General features: G+C 38.3%; 1 protein-coding gene across 1 annotated transcript in view; it reads right to left on the bottom strand.

The window, feature by feature from the left end:
* Positions 1-15,898, bottom strand: part of LOC126475273 (ATP-dependent RNA helicase abstrakt) — a 148,125-nt gene that overhangs the window by 84,735 nt on the left and 47,492 nt on the right. The gene's annotated exons all lie outside the window — the stretch shown is intronic.

Genomic DNA, 15,898 nt, shown 5'->3' with positions numbered 1-15,898 from the left:
ACTTGAGGATCAATATTTTGACTCCAAACTGATATTCAGTGATGAAGCAACCATCCATTTATGTGGGACAGCTAATCGCTACAAAGTGAAAGTGTGGGGCACTGAAAATCCTCAAGAAATCAGGTCACATGAACAAGACTTTCCATATGTTAATGTTTTCTGTGCAATGCCCCACAGATGAAGCTGTGTGGGACCATTTTCCTTCTGTCAGAAGACTGTGATGGGTATCTCTTAGCTGGATATATTGCATTTGTGGTTGTTTCCACAACTGACTACTGATCCTGAGAATTTCATATCTAGACAGGCAGAGGCACCCCACATTGGAGCATCAATGTTAATCGCTACTTAAACGATGGACTTCTGTATATGTGTGGTGTTGAAGATGATGTGGCTTTATTCCCTTGGCTCCCCAGGTCGCCTGACCTAATGTCTTGTGAATTTTTCCTTTGAGTATACATTAAGGACCATATTGATGTACCTCCACTGCCAAGAATGATGGCCACTGCCAAGAATAATGGAACACCTCAGAGAACAAATCAATGCTGCTGTGATGTTGCTACATGAGGTATGGAACAAATCTGACCATCACTTGTACATGTGCCATGTGACCAGAGGGGCCCTCACTGCAAAATGCAAACTTGAGTGAGTTTATGATTCCATTCCTGCATTAGTCATATTTGTACATTTGTACATTTTAACTGCACCATGTTTATTAAAAATGTCATTCCATAAAACTTTAAGAAATTACAAGTAGCACAGACATCCATCACTGAAATTAACAGAACTATAAAAATTCTAAGAAAACAAAAGCTCACATGATTTTGACAGAATTTCAAAAAGAATTCTGAAAAGTTGCTCTACCTTAATAAGTAATGTTCATAGTGATATATGTAATGCTTCATTGACACAGGGATTTTTTTTGTACCAGATTGTTAAACCTTTTTATAAGGAAGGTGACAAGTAAGACTTAAATAATTATTGTCCAATTTCCTTATTGACGTATTTTTAAAAAATATTTAGAAAAGTAATGTACTCAAGAGAAGTCCCACTTTCAAGTAGAACCAATTTACTTAGCTGCTCGTGGTTTGGATTCCAGAATGGCTGCTCGACTGAAAATTCTATTTATACATTCACTCACCAAGTATTACAAGCCTTAAATAATAAAATATTGCCAGTTGGTATTTTTGTGATCTTTGTGAGGTGTTTGGTTGCATAGGTCATGTTACTTTCTTAGAAAAACTAAGTTTTATGGCCTGATGGCTTTACATACAACTGGTTTGAATCATACTTAACTAATAGAAGTCAATATATAGTGTTTAAAAGTTCAAATTACACTGAAAGGAGAGAAAATTATTGTGACTAGTGAGAAGTCACCATGGTAGTCCTACAAGGTTCAATTTAGGGTCCAATTCTATTCCTTACACATGTGAATAGCCTTCCACTTAACATTCATCAAGCAGAATTGGTATTTACTGCAGATGATACTAAAGTTAAAATAAATTCCATTCGAGAGGAAGCAACTGAAGAGATTGTTAATGATATTTTTCAAAGAATTATCAACTGCTCCTCTAAAAATGGCCATTCCCTAAATTTTGAGAAAAAACACCAAATTCAGTTCTGTACAACAAACATGTCATACCAACAATTCGTTTAGGAGTCAGTAAACATGGCAGAATACTCCACATTATTGAGTGCACATACTGCTGAAAACTTGAAATTGATGAAGCATATTACTGATCTACTCAAACAATGAAGTTCAGTTACTTTTGCTCTTTGGACAATTGCTAGTCTTGGGAACAAATGAATCAAACTTCTGTCATATATTGCATATTTCATATCAATAATACCTTACAGAATAATATTCTGGGATAACTCACAACTTAGAAAGAAAGTACTGATTGTGCAAGAGTGAGCACTAAGAATAATATGTGGTGTTCCCCTGCAGTCGTCATTAAGTACCACTTAAGGAGTTACGCATTTTAACTGCACCATCACAATACATACATTTGCTAATGAAATTTGTCATAAATGATCCACCACAATTTGAGAAGAACAGTGATGTTCATGCATATAAAACCAGGGAGAAAATAAACTTTTCCCTCATTATTAAAGCTGTCAGTGGCTCAGACAGGGGTTAATTGCAGCAACAACAATTTTTGACCATTTGACCAATAACATAAGAGTCTGTATACTTTACACTTTCATACTGGGTCGAATATTCTTGTCATTGTATGTCAATAATGCTATCAATTAAGTTCTATTGTAAATACCACTTTTATGCTACCTTCAGTCCAGTTACACTGTGATAAACCAACAAATTTGAGCATAGCTAACGAGAATGTAAATGATTGCCTGCATTATCACAATAGGCACAGAATTTTGTAGCGTTTCCCTTTTAAAACTATAGGTGGGTTCAGATTTGAGTGTTTTGGCTTTTTATAGCTCTGAATGTCTGCATCTCAAATTAACATTATCTTCAGGCTGTGCCAATGCAGTTATGATGAACTCCTTCATGATGCAGTCTTATTATGCACGAATCAAAATGATTCCACTTAAATTGAACTTTTATAAACGAATACGAAGTGTTTCTTCTGCAATAAACTTTGTATATTAACTAACAAAATTCAGTAACTTCTAGTATTCTGTACTTTATGGGACAGGGCACATTATGTGGTGATACATCTCAAATTCTGACATTAGAAAGACATTTCTGCATTCTTCTCCTGTTTGGCAAAGACATCATGCAATACAATGTAGCAACACAGTATTATTACATTGCATACTTTAACTCAGTGGCAGTCCACCTTGTTACTCCAACCTGGGATGACAACTTGAGGGCATACGTAAAGCCCAAGCAGGTACTGCATCTTGTGGTGATAATGCAATTCACCCCAACTTGAAGATGTGTAGCAGCTCTCCGTATATTTGCTACACGTAAAAACAGGTAACTAAACCTCCAAACAGCTTTGTATTCTTAATAATTAAACTGTTTTATGATTTAACATTCGTCACCATTATTCATCAGCTATGTAGATGTAGAGTTACATATCACTCTGCTAGACTGATGTGCAATTATGTAACACTTAATACTCCCACTCAGACAGATAATGGGGCATTTACATAAACTTAAGTAATTAAATGTTTTGTACTGCATGCAACTGAATCCTTTAATAATTATTTTTAATGTCATACATAACATCTTAGCCTTATCATTCACTCTTTATTCTTGATCTGTTAGTACATAACGATTGGTGTTCTTTCTCATATCTAGTGCAGATATACAGACAGAAAAAGTTATAGCATATAATATTTATCTTTATTCTGTAGTATGAAACAGTTAATTTCTCTGTCATTCTTACCCATAGCATTTATATTTCACTCAATATAACATCATTTTTGTTCACTCTCTTTCTGAACTTTGAATATATGCAGTTCATACTATTTTGTAATAGTTTTCTTTCTTCTGGTGCTACAACCATACAGACAGTCACAGTCAGATTTTAAGTGCATCATAACTTTTTAGTTTTGTCTACCACAATCATGTTAGCTGCTAAACTTTGGTTTTGGTCAGCTTACAGGACAATTACAAGTCAGTCATACATTAGAGACCTATAACAGATTATCTAAAACCAATACTAACTTTAGTTGCTATGGATGTTCATGACATAGTCCGGCTCTAAGCTGGACTTTAGTAAGTCATCAATCATAATCTGAATCCAATACTTTCCACACTTCCTATGTTTCCCTCCTCAATGTGATGTTGCTAACATCTGCACATCATAATGCAAAGTAAATGTATGAAAGTTACATGGAAATTTCTGTGGTGTAACAAAAGCATCCATATTGCCGGAAAAAAATGTAACATGCTGAAGGACCATGTTCAGTGGCACGATGGTATAATAAGCGCATACTGAGGGATTGTAGTGTAGTGATTCATGTCATGGTCATCAGTGATCAGATGGTTCTCAGGAGACCTGTCTGTGCACCCTCTGTTTTGACTCAGCAGGTAGTAACTGTGCTGTGTTTTTAGATGAATAGTGTTAGTAACATTCATTCTAGCTACAACCATGACCCAATGATGAATACACACTGCTATTAAACAGATGCAGTCTTTTGGACAGGGTCACACTGTGGGCCTACAGGAAGACGGATGGTCACATCAACAGATTGTCGCACATGTTGGGCACAGTGTATCAGTGGAGTGTTGCTGCTTCCAACAGTGTTCTCACCTGCAGACCAGGTTCTGAACGTTCACATGGTAGACACACATTGTGAAAGCAGCAGTGGCCAACAGAACACCTTCCAGTGACAAAATCTGGGAAAGTGTTACTGCCGTAGGGGATCATTAGGAACCATCTGCTTGCAGCAGGATTAAGACCACGTGTGCCTCTGACTAGGCTACCACTGACATCATGACACTGCCAAGTATGACTAATCTTTTATAGAGAGAGGGTTGACTGGAGAGTGGAATGGTGTTCTGTTGTCTTCAGCGATTAAAGTAGTTTCCGTCCATATGCGAGTGATGGACATGCTCATACAGTGTAGCCTTGGTAAACTGAATACATTTGCCCACAACACACAGGCCTCATCCCCTTTCTTGGTGTGAGGGGGACATGATACAAATCATGGTCAAATTTGGTGTTTCTGCAGGGTAAAGAAACCAATGCCCACTAGATTGCACTGGCTGTTATCCCCATGCTACCGCCATTTCCTCTATATGAAAACAGTATACTTTTTCGGTAGGTCAGTGCACAAACACATAGGGCTGCTGCAACGCAACGTGCTCTTTGTGGTGTACAACAACTGCCAACCACATCTCTTGTCAACTAAACACATACTGGAAGGACCATTACTAAACCGCAACAAATGAAGCAATATGCTTTAGAGCAGGGCCGGCCAAACACTGCACAGTGTGCAGACGTGCGGAAGTGCTGCACATGTGCGACAGCGACATCTGTTATTAGACGTGTGTCCTAAATTAACGGCGGCGGCTCCACTTCCCTGTTTATGCGGTACAAGCAAGAGCGCAATATATCCAGTCTCGTTTACCCCTGGTAACCGTAACCTTAACAGAGAAGTACTGAGAAATGGCAGGTACTGTGAAAAAGCAAAGGACGGGAGATCTATGTTCTCAGTTGTTTAAAAATGCAATTCTTTTTTGTAGCCGTTGGTGAAAACTCAGTGTTTGCTGTACTGCCGAATAATAGGCGGCAAGCGTAAGTTTTCAATTGAAAGACACTACAATACATATCACAAAGACGAGTGTCGTGTACTCAACAGTGAAGAACGGCAAGCAAAATTAAATGTCCTTTAGAAAATGGATGAGACACATCTACTCGATTATCATTTCTAATGACCAGTGATAAACGTGTTTGGATTTATTCCTTTCACAATTAAAAATTATTGTTTACTAACTGTGCATTATTGCCCCATTCTGCTCCATGTTATATTATTACCAGGAAAGTTGGTCATTAAACCGATTGTTCCAATGTATACTTACATTTAGGGTTTTTTTTAATGTGTGAAGGGCTACGCTCAGCTGAGTCGATAAAACATAACATTCATCTAATTGTCGCTTATTATGCAGATTTCAGACAGAACTGATGAAAGATATAGCCATAATGGTATTGAAATAGCAGGTGATCATCGAGAGGCCTGCGGTTATCATTCTGCTCAGAGGTCAGTGAGACAGAAAATATGTGGGTGCAACTGAGGGCACCGAGAATTAGTTATAGGAAACCTTGCATTAGTTTAATGTTATTTTAAATCATGGATAAGGTCCGTTAGAAGTTGCTAAGTGCTCTCTTTCTTAAATACTAGATCAAAAACATTACGCAGATTTACATGCCGTCAGTCAAACTGCCTTAATAAAAACCCACGGTTGTTAACTGTATTACTTGTCTTACTGGGTTAAACAGTTAACATAAAAGTAGACGTCTCAATGAGTAGACTGTGACAGTATTTTAAATGTTTAATACGCCAAATGCTTTCCCATGGTTGGCTTGCAAGCTGTGGAAAGAGCACTAGAATGCGCCGGTACAGAGTATCCCAGCAAGTGGATAAAGCGACATCTGTACGTAGAAACATGCACTACATGAACACTGACGGCTGCGGCGTGCACGCTGTGACTCGGAAATTGCACATGTGCAGGAGCACCACACGCGTGCAGAATTTCTGGCCGGCCCTGCTTTAGAGAATACACTGCAAGATTCCATTTGGTGCTTTTATGAGCCTTTGCGTGAGAGAATACACACCTGTGTTGCCTCCAGAAGGGGGTGGGGGGCATATGCTGTGTACTGATGCTGCTGTTTATGCAATCTTTACTGTGACATATGTTTCATTTGGTGTGAATTAATTGCCATAGACTCTCACATTGATGAACTATCTGTCACCTCATTTGTCAGTAAAATTACCTTGTTTTTGCAGGAGAGCCATCTTTTACTGCCAGTGTATAACCAGTTAAATTGTTTTTGCAATTCAAATACCAATGTCTGCGCATAGATAAGGATAGTAGAACAAAAATATAATTTAAAGCAGACAGAACATTAAAAGGGAAGGACCAATGTACAGAAAACTAAACGTGAAGGAATACAACTATCAACATAGGTCCTTGTAGGCATCATCTACAAAATTAACAAAGAAAGTGAAGCCTCAAGGACATGTTTTTATGTAACGATCTTTTAGTCAAATCCACATAATATATTCATTTTACTCTCTCATTTGATGGATCTATTAAGAACACTGCTGTTGGATGAATTATATATCCACTACTTTGTACTGGCCCTCATATTTATGAAAGAATTTACTAGTGTCTTTCTTTTAAATTTGAACTAGGGTGACATCTTTTCTCCAGCACCATATCACATACTGGAAATTCTGGCTTTACAGCACTTATAATTGGGGAGTGTATTAATGGGGAATGCCTGTTTGGAGACAGAAATTAGCAAAAGAATACAACAGAGCAGTACATTTTACAGTGAGTGAGGGGCTTGGTGGGGGGAAGGGAAATGTCAATGAGGTGCGAGCTGATGCTATACAAGAGTTACTTCACACCCATACTGCTTTATGGCTCAAAGACTTGGACTATGACTAGAAGAGAGGAGAGTAGGATACAATCCAGTGAAATGAAGTTTCTAAGATGTATGTTCGGGAAGACAGAGCGAAAAATGAAGATATTAGGAAGGAAATTGGAGTGGGGAAGTTGACGGAGAAAACTGAAAAGAATAGATTAAAATGGTTTGGGCATGTGAAGAGGATGGGAGAGGGAAGAATACCAAGAAGAATGATGCACTTCAAGATTGATGCCAAGAGGAAGACCGAGAATAAGATGGGTTGATACAATAAAGATGAGTTTAAGGAGGAGAAACTTGCTATGGAACCAAATTGTGGAAGAAGAATGGAGTAAAGACTGAGTAAAGTGGCGAAGTACCACTGATATCCCAACCCGACAAGATGTTAGATAGTGGAGAAACGAAGATGATGATGACAGCACTTATATTATGGTCTTTTATTCTATTTTGTGCACTCTTATATAGTTCCTTCTCTGCACTTTTTTGAATCTCCTCCTTGAAGTGAACTACACCACTGGGCCCCTAAAATAACTTTAATAATGGTTCTACAATCAATCTCCTATTTAGTAACTCTACTAGTGAAAGATCAATATAGAAATGTGGTAATTCTTTCAATAAAATTTGGAATTCTGATATCAGTTAAGCCCAATTAGTATGGCTACTTGAACAATGCTTACAACAAAGTCTTCCAATCTTTTACATTACTCTTAAAAAGGGTCAGCCTGAGGATAGCACATAAAATAGTAATATGTCGTATGTCTACCCATGCTAAAAACGCTTTAAAACAATTACTTACGAACTGTGTACTGCTGTCAGTGAGCAATCCGCAAAATATTCCCTCAGGCAATTTCTCATCATGATTATGTTTACAATTGTAATAGGTTATAATTTAAATTATTTCAACCAGCAATCAATTGAAACAAATACATGAGTTACTCCACCTTTAGCGTTTGGTAAAGCTCCAAATAAATGTGCAACTGTTGGGTCATTTAATGCTTTTTGGTATTACTATTGGATACAACCCAATTTTAAATCGCATACACGGAAGAACATCAAGAGGAGCTTCAAACATTAGTAAAATGAAGATACATACTGTAACTTAAAATACTATTACTTTTCTTCCTCCTTTGACATAAATCACAAATTGCACATAAAATCCTTTTTCTTCCTTTCTTAAAGAAGTAAAAGTTAATCATACGTGTCAACACATTTTCTTATGCCATAATAATATGTAAATACCACACTAGATCTTCCATTGCTACTTTCAATTGTTTGAATTCTCATTTACTCTCCAAAACAAAAAGTTTTCCCATAACATACACTTGTTCTTATCCTTCTCCAGCAATGTTCCTTGGCCCTAGGATGTGATAATATCACCAAACTGCAGACCAGACTGTAATCCTTTTTTAATTCTTTAGTTCACGATTATATTTCACAGCTAGTGTAAGTTAGATATAAAATTAATTCTAAAGATTACTCCATAATCTTCTGTTCTATGCTCATTATTCACACCTAATGGCAATAGAGAAAGAGTGTCGGGCACTAGACTGAGTGAAGCTTTAACATAATTAATTTCCAACTTCAATTCTTATAAAAACAAAATCCATCTCATTAGTGACTACTCTCCATTAAGAACACCAAAGCCTGATGGTCTGTGCCTATTACTATTTTTCAGACTCATAGGTCAGTTTAGAATTTTTGTAAACACCAAACAATAAACAACAGTTCTTTCTCTGTGGATGATTAACTGAACTCACGCTTAATAAGACTGGCTGGCGAAGTCTATAGTTTGATGTTCATCCCTTCCTGGATCTCATTCTCCTTGGAACAGCTCACAGTCCATCCAATATTCTGATGTATCTGTGGCCAACTTAAAAATATTAAAATCTTAGCTCCTAGAAAAGTCTACTAAATGTTACTAAAAGCTTCTGCTGTACCATCATCTCATACCTATGTAGCTTTTTGCTTCAATAAGGACTGGAAACGGGACGTTGGTCGGATGATTAGTGAGAGTGTAGCAGGTGGGTGAGAGGATCCACATGGTCCTAAGTCTTTCCTGGGTAGGAGAACTAGGCCTTTCTTAGGGTAAATCATGACAACAGACTCCTGACTCTGGAAAGTATCTCAACCAACTTAGAGATTTCTTCAGTGTGTGAGAAGAAAACAGAGTGCGCAAACACCATGTTGCAGTCCTTTAGAAATAAATGTGTGGTCCCTTAAAAATAAAATACACCAGCCTGAAATTGAATCATAGCCTTTGAACAACACGATAGCATTAATTACAGAGCACTGGTGTAGAGATGATAAGATAACAGCATATAGTGCTATTGTCCTGTGAAATTTTTAATGGCCAAGATCACATTCAATATTATTATTACTGATGACCAGTTTCAACAGTTAAGACTGTCATCTTCTAATCTGTAATGTGATGCATTGACCTATAGTACATGCACAATCATTATTCATATCTGCCATTACAAATGAGGAATGTAAACTCTACGTTTTCATACTTTCAAAATAAATCTTGTTGTTATATATCCTGTTCCATTATGACTGTTTCACATTATAATGGAAAAGTACGTGTAAGGTACAAATATGTGAGGAACAGCAAATGAGTGGTTCCAATCTTACCTGGAAAACAGAGCAAAAGATGGGAAAACTTCAAACATCTGCTGATGATAAATTTTTACTAAAACAATTTTCAGGCAAGAAACATATAAACCTATTAACAGAATCTTCGGTCGGTTCTTGGTAGAACAACATTATAATAATATATTATTATATATAATTATCATATAAACCTAACACACAAAATTCAAGCTTTCGCAACAAACTGTTGCCTCATCAGGAAAGAGGGAAGGAGAGGGGAAGACGAAAGGAAGTGGGTTTTAAGGGAGAGGGTAAGGAGTCATTCCAATCCCGGGAGCGGAAAGACTTACCTTAGGGGGAAAAAAGGACAGGTATACACTCGCACACACGCACATATCCATCCACACATACAGACACAAGCAGACATGTCTGCTTGTGTCTGTATGTGTGGATGGATATGTGCGTGTGTGCGAGTGTATACCTGTCCTTTTTTCCCCCTAAGGTAAGTCTTTCCGCTCCCGGGATTGGAATGACTCCTTACCCTCTCCCTTAAAACCCACTTCCTTTCGTCTTCCCCTCTCCTTCCCTCTTTCCTGATGAGGCAACAGTTTGTTGCGAAAGCTTGAATTTTGTGTGTATGTTTGTGTTTGTTTGTGTGTCTATCGACCTGCCAGCGCTTTTGTTCGGTAAGTCACCTCATCTTTGTTTTTATATATAATTTTTCCCACGTGGAATGTTTCCTTCCATTATATATATATATATATATATATATATATATATATATATATATATATATATATATATATATATATATATATATATAAAAACAAAGATGAGGTGACTTACCGAACAAAAGCGCTGGCAGGTCGATAGACACACAAACAAACACAAACACACACACAAAATTCAAGCTTTCGCAACAAACTGTTGCCTCATCAGGAAAGAGGGAAGGAGAGGGGAAGACGAAAGGAAGTGGGTTTTAAGGGAGAGGGTAAGGAGTCATTCCAATCCCGGGAGCGGAAAGACTTACCTTACGGGGAAAAAAGGACAGGTATTACTCGCACACACGCACATATCCATCCACACATACAGACACAAGCAGACATATTTAAAGACCAAGGTAAGTAAGGTAAGTAAGGTAAGTAAGGTAAGTCTTTCCGCTCCCGGGATTGGAATGACTCCTTACCCTCTCCCTTAAAACCCACTTCCTTTCGTCTTCCCCTCTCCTTCCCTCTTTCCTGATGAGGCAACAGTTTGTTGCGAAAGCTTGAATTTTGTGTGTGTGTTTGTGTTTGTTTGTGTGTCTATCGACCTGCCAGCGCTTTTGTTCGGTAAGTCACCTCATCTTTGTTTTTATATATATTTTTTCCCACGTGGAATGTTTCCTTCCATTATATATATATATATATATATATGTTTTTCCAGTCAGTGCAAGACACAGAGAAAGTTCTTTGCTGATGACTGCAACATCACAGCCACTGGTGAAACACCAAAACTCCTTTTAGAGGATATTTATGGTTGGACAATATGCAATACATTAACACTGAACATGAATAAAACAAACATTATGCACTTCAGCGTAAAGATGAGAAATAACTGTCACATTATGCATAGAATATAAATCTATAGATGTAGGGATGAACACAGATTGTCAGCTAACATGGAATAAACAGAAAGACACCTTCAAAATGAATGTCATCAGCTTGTTATGCTCTTAGGGTTTTAGCATCCGTATGTAACAGCCAATGTCTTGTGGTGACATAGTATGCCTAGGTACACCCAGTTCTTAGTTGTGAGATTCCTTCCTGGGAAACAAAGGCCCAAAACACAGAAACAGTTTCTAAACTGTAGAAAAGGGCTGAAAGAATAATAACTAGAAGTAATAGTTGGGCTCCTTGTAGAGAGCTATTTAAAATTTTGGCATATTTATGGCACCAAGTGCATACCGGTATATCTACCAATCTGTGATGCATATCAAGGAAAACATTACTACGTATTTCACTAACAGCTCTATATCTAATCATGGAATAATAGCCAGTTTGGACTACATTTAGTCAGGAAAAAAAAATCAAGACAGCATATTATATCACAGAATAAAATTGTATAATAAACTGCCAAAGGAAATGAAAAAGATTACTAAAATGTGTCTGTTTAAACAGGCAGCTGAAAGTAAGGTATACTACACAATTCAAGATCACTTACAGTGCTCAGAAGAATGGGTAGTAATAAAAAGTGGATAATTACAACACCCTGTCACATTTCACGGTTTACTGTTTTCACAAGGGAATTGTGTCCAGCTATGCAACCTCTTTCAGGTGGGCTGAGGAGCATAGTTGAATATAAGTGAAAATGTAGTCATCAGTGAGTGTCCTTAATGTATATGGTGATGAACAAAACTAGTTTTATATTGTGAGTTACCTAAACACATTGTGTGCAGATCAAGGAGCACTGTACAATAGGGACCAACAGAATGAGGCACTGCTGCTGTTACAACACTGACCTCATATTCAGGAGGATGAAGTTGCTGTCTGGCTGTCCTGATTTGGGCTTTTCTAAATTGCTTAGGCAAATACCAGGATGACTCCCTAATCACAGCCAATTCCAACCATCTGTCCTATCTTCATAGACCACCTGTCCTACTCTCATAAAGCATGTTATGTATTCTGTATGTTTTATATTTTGAGCTATTGATTTGGTTTTCATTACCTTGACAATTCTTATATCACTGCAAGATAGATCATTCATGTGCTGTCCCCTTACACACAGCCCAGTCACATTAATGAGATCACCACCTATGTTTGATGTCAATGTGCAATAACCACTAACAAATGGCCGGTGGCTGCACTAGCAGTGGAGGGTACACAAAGCATTTTGGGGGGATGCGGAAAACAGTGCAGTCATTGTCGTAATGCTGAAACAAAGCAATTTATGTGATGTCCAATTTGTATCTGACAGTGGTTTGTATTCCCCATCTAGCATGGAAGTGGGCAGTTCAGAGGTACTAAAGTTGCAAGCAACAGTTGCAGGATGCCAATGTAAGGGGAGACAGAAATATGTGCATCACATGGCACCACCGGTGGTGATTGTTTGCCGATTAGCCAGAAGTCTGGGCTTGTGGCGTGGCTCACTCCTTATTGTACTTTGTAGCTGTCCATATCACGCCACTGCACAGCCAAGCTGAATTCAGTTTGTTTCCGGTCTTGAATTGGTTACTGATTTGGGACCATTATATTGCTACGCCGATTTAGCTACATCATAGCCTACGTCTACTGCAGACTTATAGGAACATGTGTTCATTTCCCTGTGGCTCAGTATATCCACTGGAGCAAGTGACAATGAACAGTTTCTATCCTTGTTATGCAGGATAGAAAAGTCCAAAAAGGCCTCATCATTGGATTTTGGGCCAATGGTGGGAACATTTCTAAAACGGCTAAGTTTGTAAACTGCTGGCATGGCACTTTGTTTAAAGAATACTGTGCACTGCAAAATGGCACTATCCCAAACTGGCACTGAGGCAACTGTGTGCAACACAAGCCATAGATGACAGGAATGAACAACGGCTGTGGAGATGAGTATGGGCAAACAGATGTGCAACTGTTGAGCAACTGAATCCCACGATATACCAAGTGGTTACCATCAGCGTCTCCACAACCACTGTTCAGCAAACATTGCTGTATATGAGACTCCACAACAGGTACCTGCTTTATGCACCTGTGCTGACTGCTGTTCATTGGTGGAATTTGCATGCCAACACTGCAACTGGATGCCCACTGAATTGCAACAGGTGGCCGAATCACATTGTTGCTACACTGGACAGATGGCCATTGGCATGTATGTTGCAAAACATCTGAAAGCAAACACCTTGCATGCGTTATAATCTGGGAATGTTTTTGTGTCATTTCCTGAATGATTTTGTCATTCTGGAAGGCACACTGGATCAATACAAGTATGCATCTATGCTTTGAGACCATGACCACCACTACGTGCAGTTTGTTTTTCCTCGGCATGATGGCATCTACTAGCAAGACAATGCAATGTCACACATGGCTCACAATGTATGAGCATGGCCCAAAGAGCACAAGGATGAGTTTACTCTACTTCCCTGTCCACTAAACATCCTGACTGTCCACCAAAATCCCCAGATTTAAACTCCATCAAGAATCTGTAGGGCCACCTTCATTGGGCTGTTTGCACCATGGATCCTTAACTGCGGAACCTAGAGCTGGTGGAAATGGCGCTGGAGTTGGTGTGGCAAATGGCATTGCAGTTGGTGTGGCTTCACATCACTGTAGGTACCTTCCAGAACCTCATTATCTTCCTGCACCTGTCGCAACGGTCCACACTGCAAAAGGTGGTTATTAAGGTTGTCACATTAATGTAACTGGAAAGCGTAAATCTACACCATGAAAACCTAGAAGGGATCACAATTGTTTTACATCCTTGGGTTCAGGATAATATTTTATAGTTTATATTCTTTCTGCATCAGGTTGTATGCCATTTATCCCTACAATAAGACCCAAAAATTTTAACTTTTTGTCTCCCAACTTGCGATTTAGAACGTTTTATTGTTAATATTTTTTCTTCTAATTGGCTTAAAATTTGTGTTAACAACTGACAATGGTCTTGTCAAGTTTTAGAAACTAACAAGTCACCTACACATACAATTAATTCTCGCACTGCCTGTTAAAACCAAAAGAGAACACTAAACTGTTATGGTTTACCCTCAAATAAGAAAGCTGTGTATGGTCTTCATTCCTCATTTAGTGGCACCTGCCAGCATACTGTTTTAAATCCATATAACTAACGAATTTAGCTCCGTCTATCTTTGATAACAACTACTCTCTATCGATGGGCCTGTACTGTTCAGTTTCAATATGTTTACTTAATGTTTGTACATCCAAAACTAATCAACACCACCTGCAGGTTTCTTCACCACCATTAATGCATCATTGTGTACCCTTAAACTACATTCAATGATATCATTAATGACCATCCTTTCTTATTCTTCCCCTGCTCTAATGCAGAGACTAATTGGTATTTGGTAAAGTTTGCAACAGAAAAGGTTACTTTTAATTTACATACACGTTCTTTAATCATATCCTTCTACTTTAACAAAATACCTTCTAGCTGATTTTTCTATTCTACCATTAGTATATTTGATTCCACTGATTTTAGTTTTATATTTTTCAACAGTTCTACTTGAGTATGATCTTGTTCCTCAACTACAACAATATCAGTCATAGTGACTTTTTACAAAAGTTAATCTTCCTTAAAAGTTAACAAACTATTACGGAAAGGAATACTATAATTATTATTCTCTATTTCTCACATAACTCTTTTCCTGTTGAAATTCAATGACATTTCTTTATTAACCAGCCAATTCAATCCTAATAGTACATCTAAGTTTAAATTAGGTACTACTAGTAGTGCCTCATGAAAGGTAACAGTATCATTAGTGATAGGTAGCCATGTTTCTTCTTTAATTTGTTTTCTTTTACAGCCTGTTATCCCCACAATATAAACTCCAGTTACTGTTAATAAAGGATAGGCCATTCAATATATTTCTTATAGCTACAACTACTATTATAATACCTACAGACTCAATAGCTCAAATGTTAACTGAAACTTCCTGGCAGATTAAAACTGTGTGCCGAACTGAGACTCGAACTCGGGACCTTTGCCTTTCGCGGGCAAATGCTCTACCGACTGAGCTACCCAAGCACGACTCACGCCCCATCCTCACGGCTTTACTTCTGCCAGTACCTCGTCACCTACCTTCCAAACTTCACAGAAGCTCTCCTGCGAACCTTGCAGAACTAGCACTCATGGAAGAAAGGATATTGCGGAGACATGGCTTAGCCACGGCCTGGAGGATATTTCTAGAATGAAATTTTCACTCTACAGCGGAGTGTGCGCTGATATGAAACTTCCTGGCAGATTAAAACTGTGTGCCCGACTGAGACTCGAACTCGGGACCTTTGCCTTTCGCGAGCAAATGCTCTACCGACTGAGCTACCCAAGCATGACTCACGCCCCATCCCCGCACTTTTTTAATTCTGCCAGTACCTCGTCTTCTACCTTCCAAACTTCACAGAAGCTCTCCTGCGAACCTTGCAGAACTAACACTCCTGGAAGAAAGGATATTGTGGAGACATGGCTTAGCCACAGCCTGTAGTCCGGCACACAGTTTTAATCTACCAGGAAGTTTCATATCAGCACACACTCTGCTGTAGAGTGAA

Source organism: Schistocerca serialis, chromosome 4, assembly GCF_023864345.2.
Source record: "Schistocerca serialis cubense isolate TAMUIC-IGC-003099 chromosome 4, iqSchSeri2.2, whole genome shotgun sequence".
Classification (NCBI taxonomy): domain Eukaryota; kingdom Metazoa; phylum Arthropoda; class Insecta; order Orthoptera; family Acrididae; genus Schistocerca; species Schistocerca serialis.
This window is presented reverse-complemented; position numbering and strand designations above follow the sequence as displayed.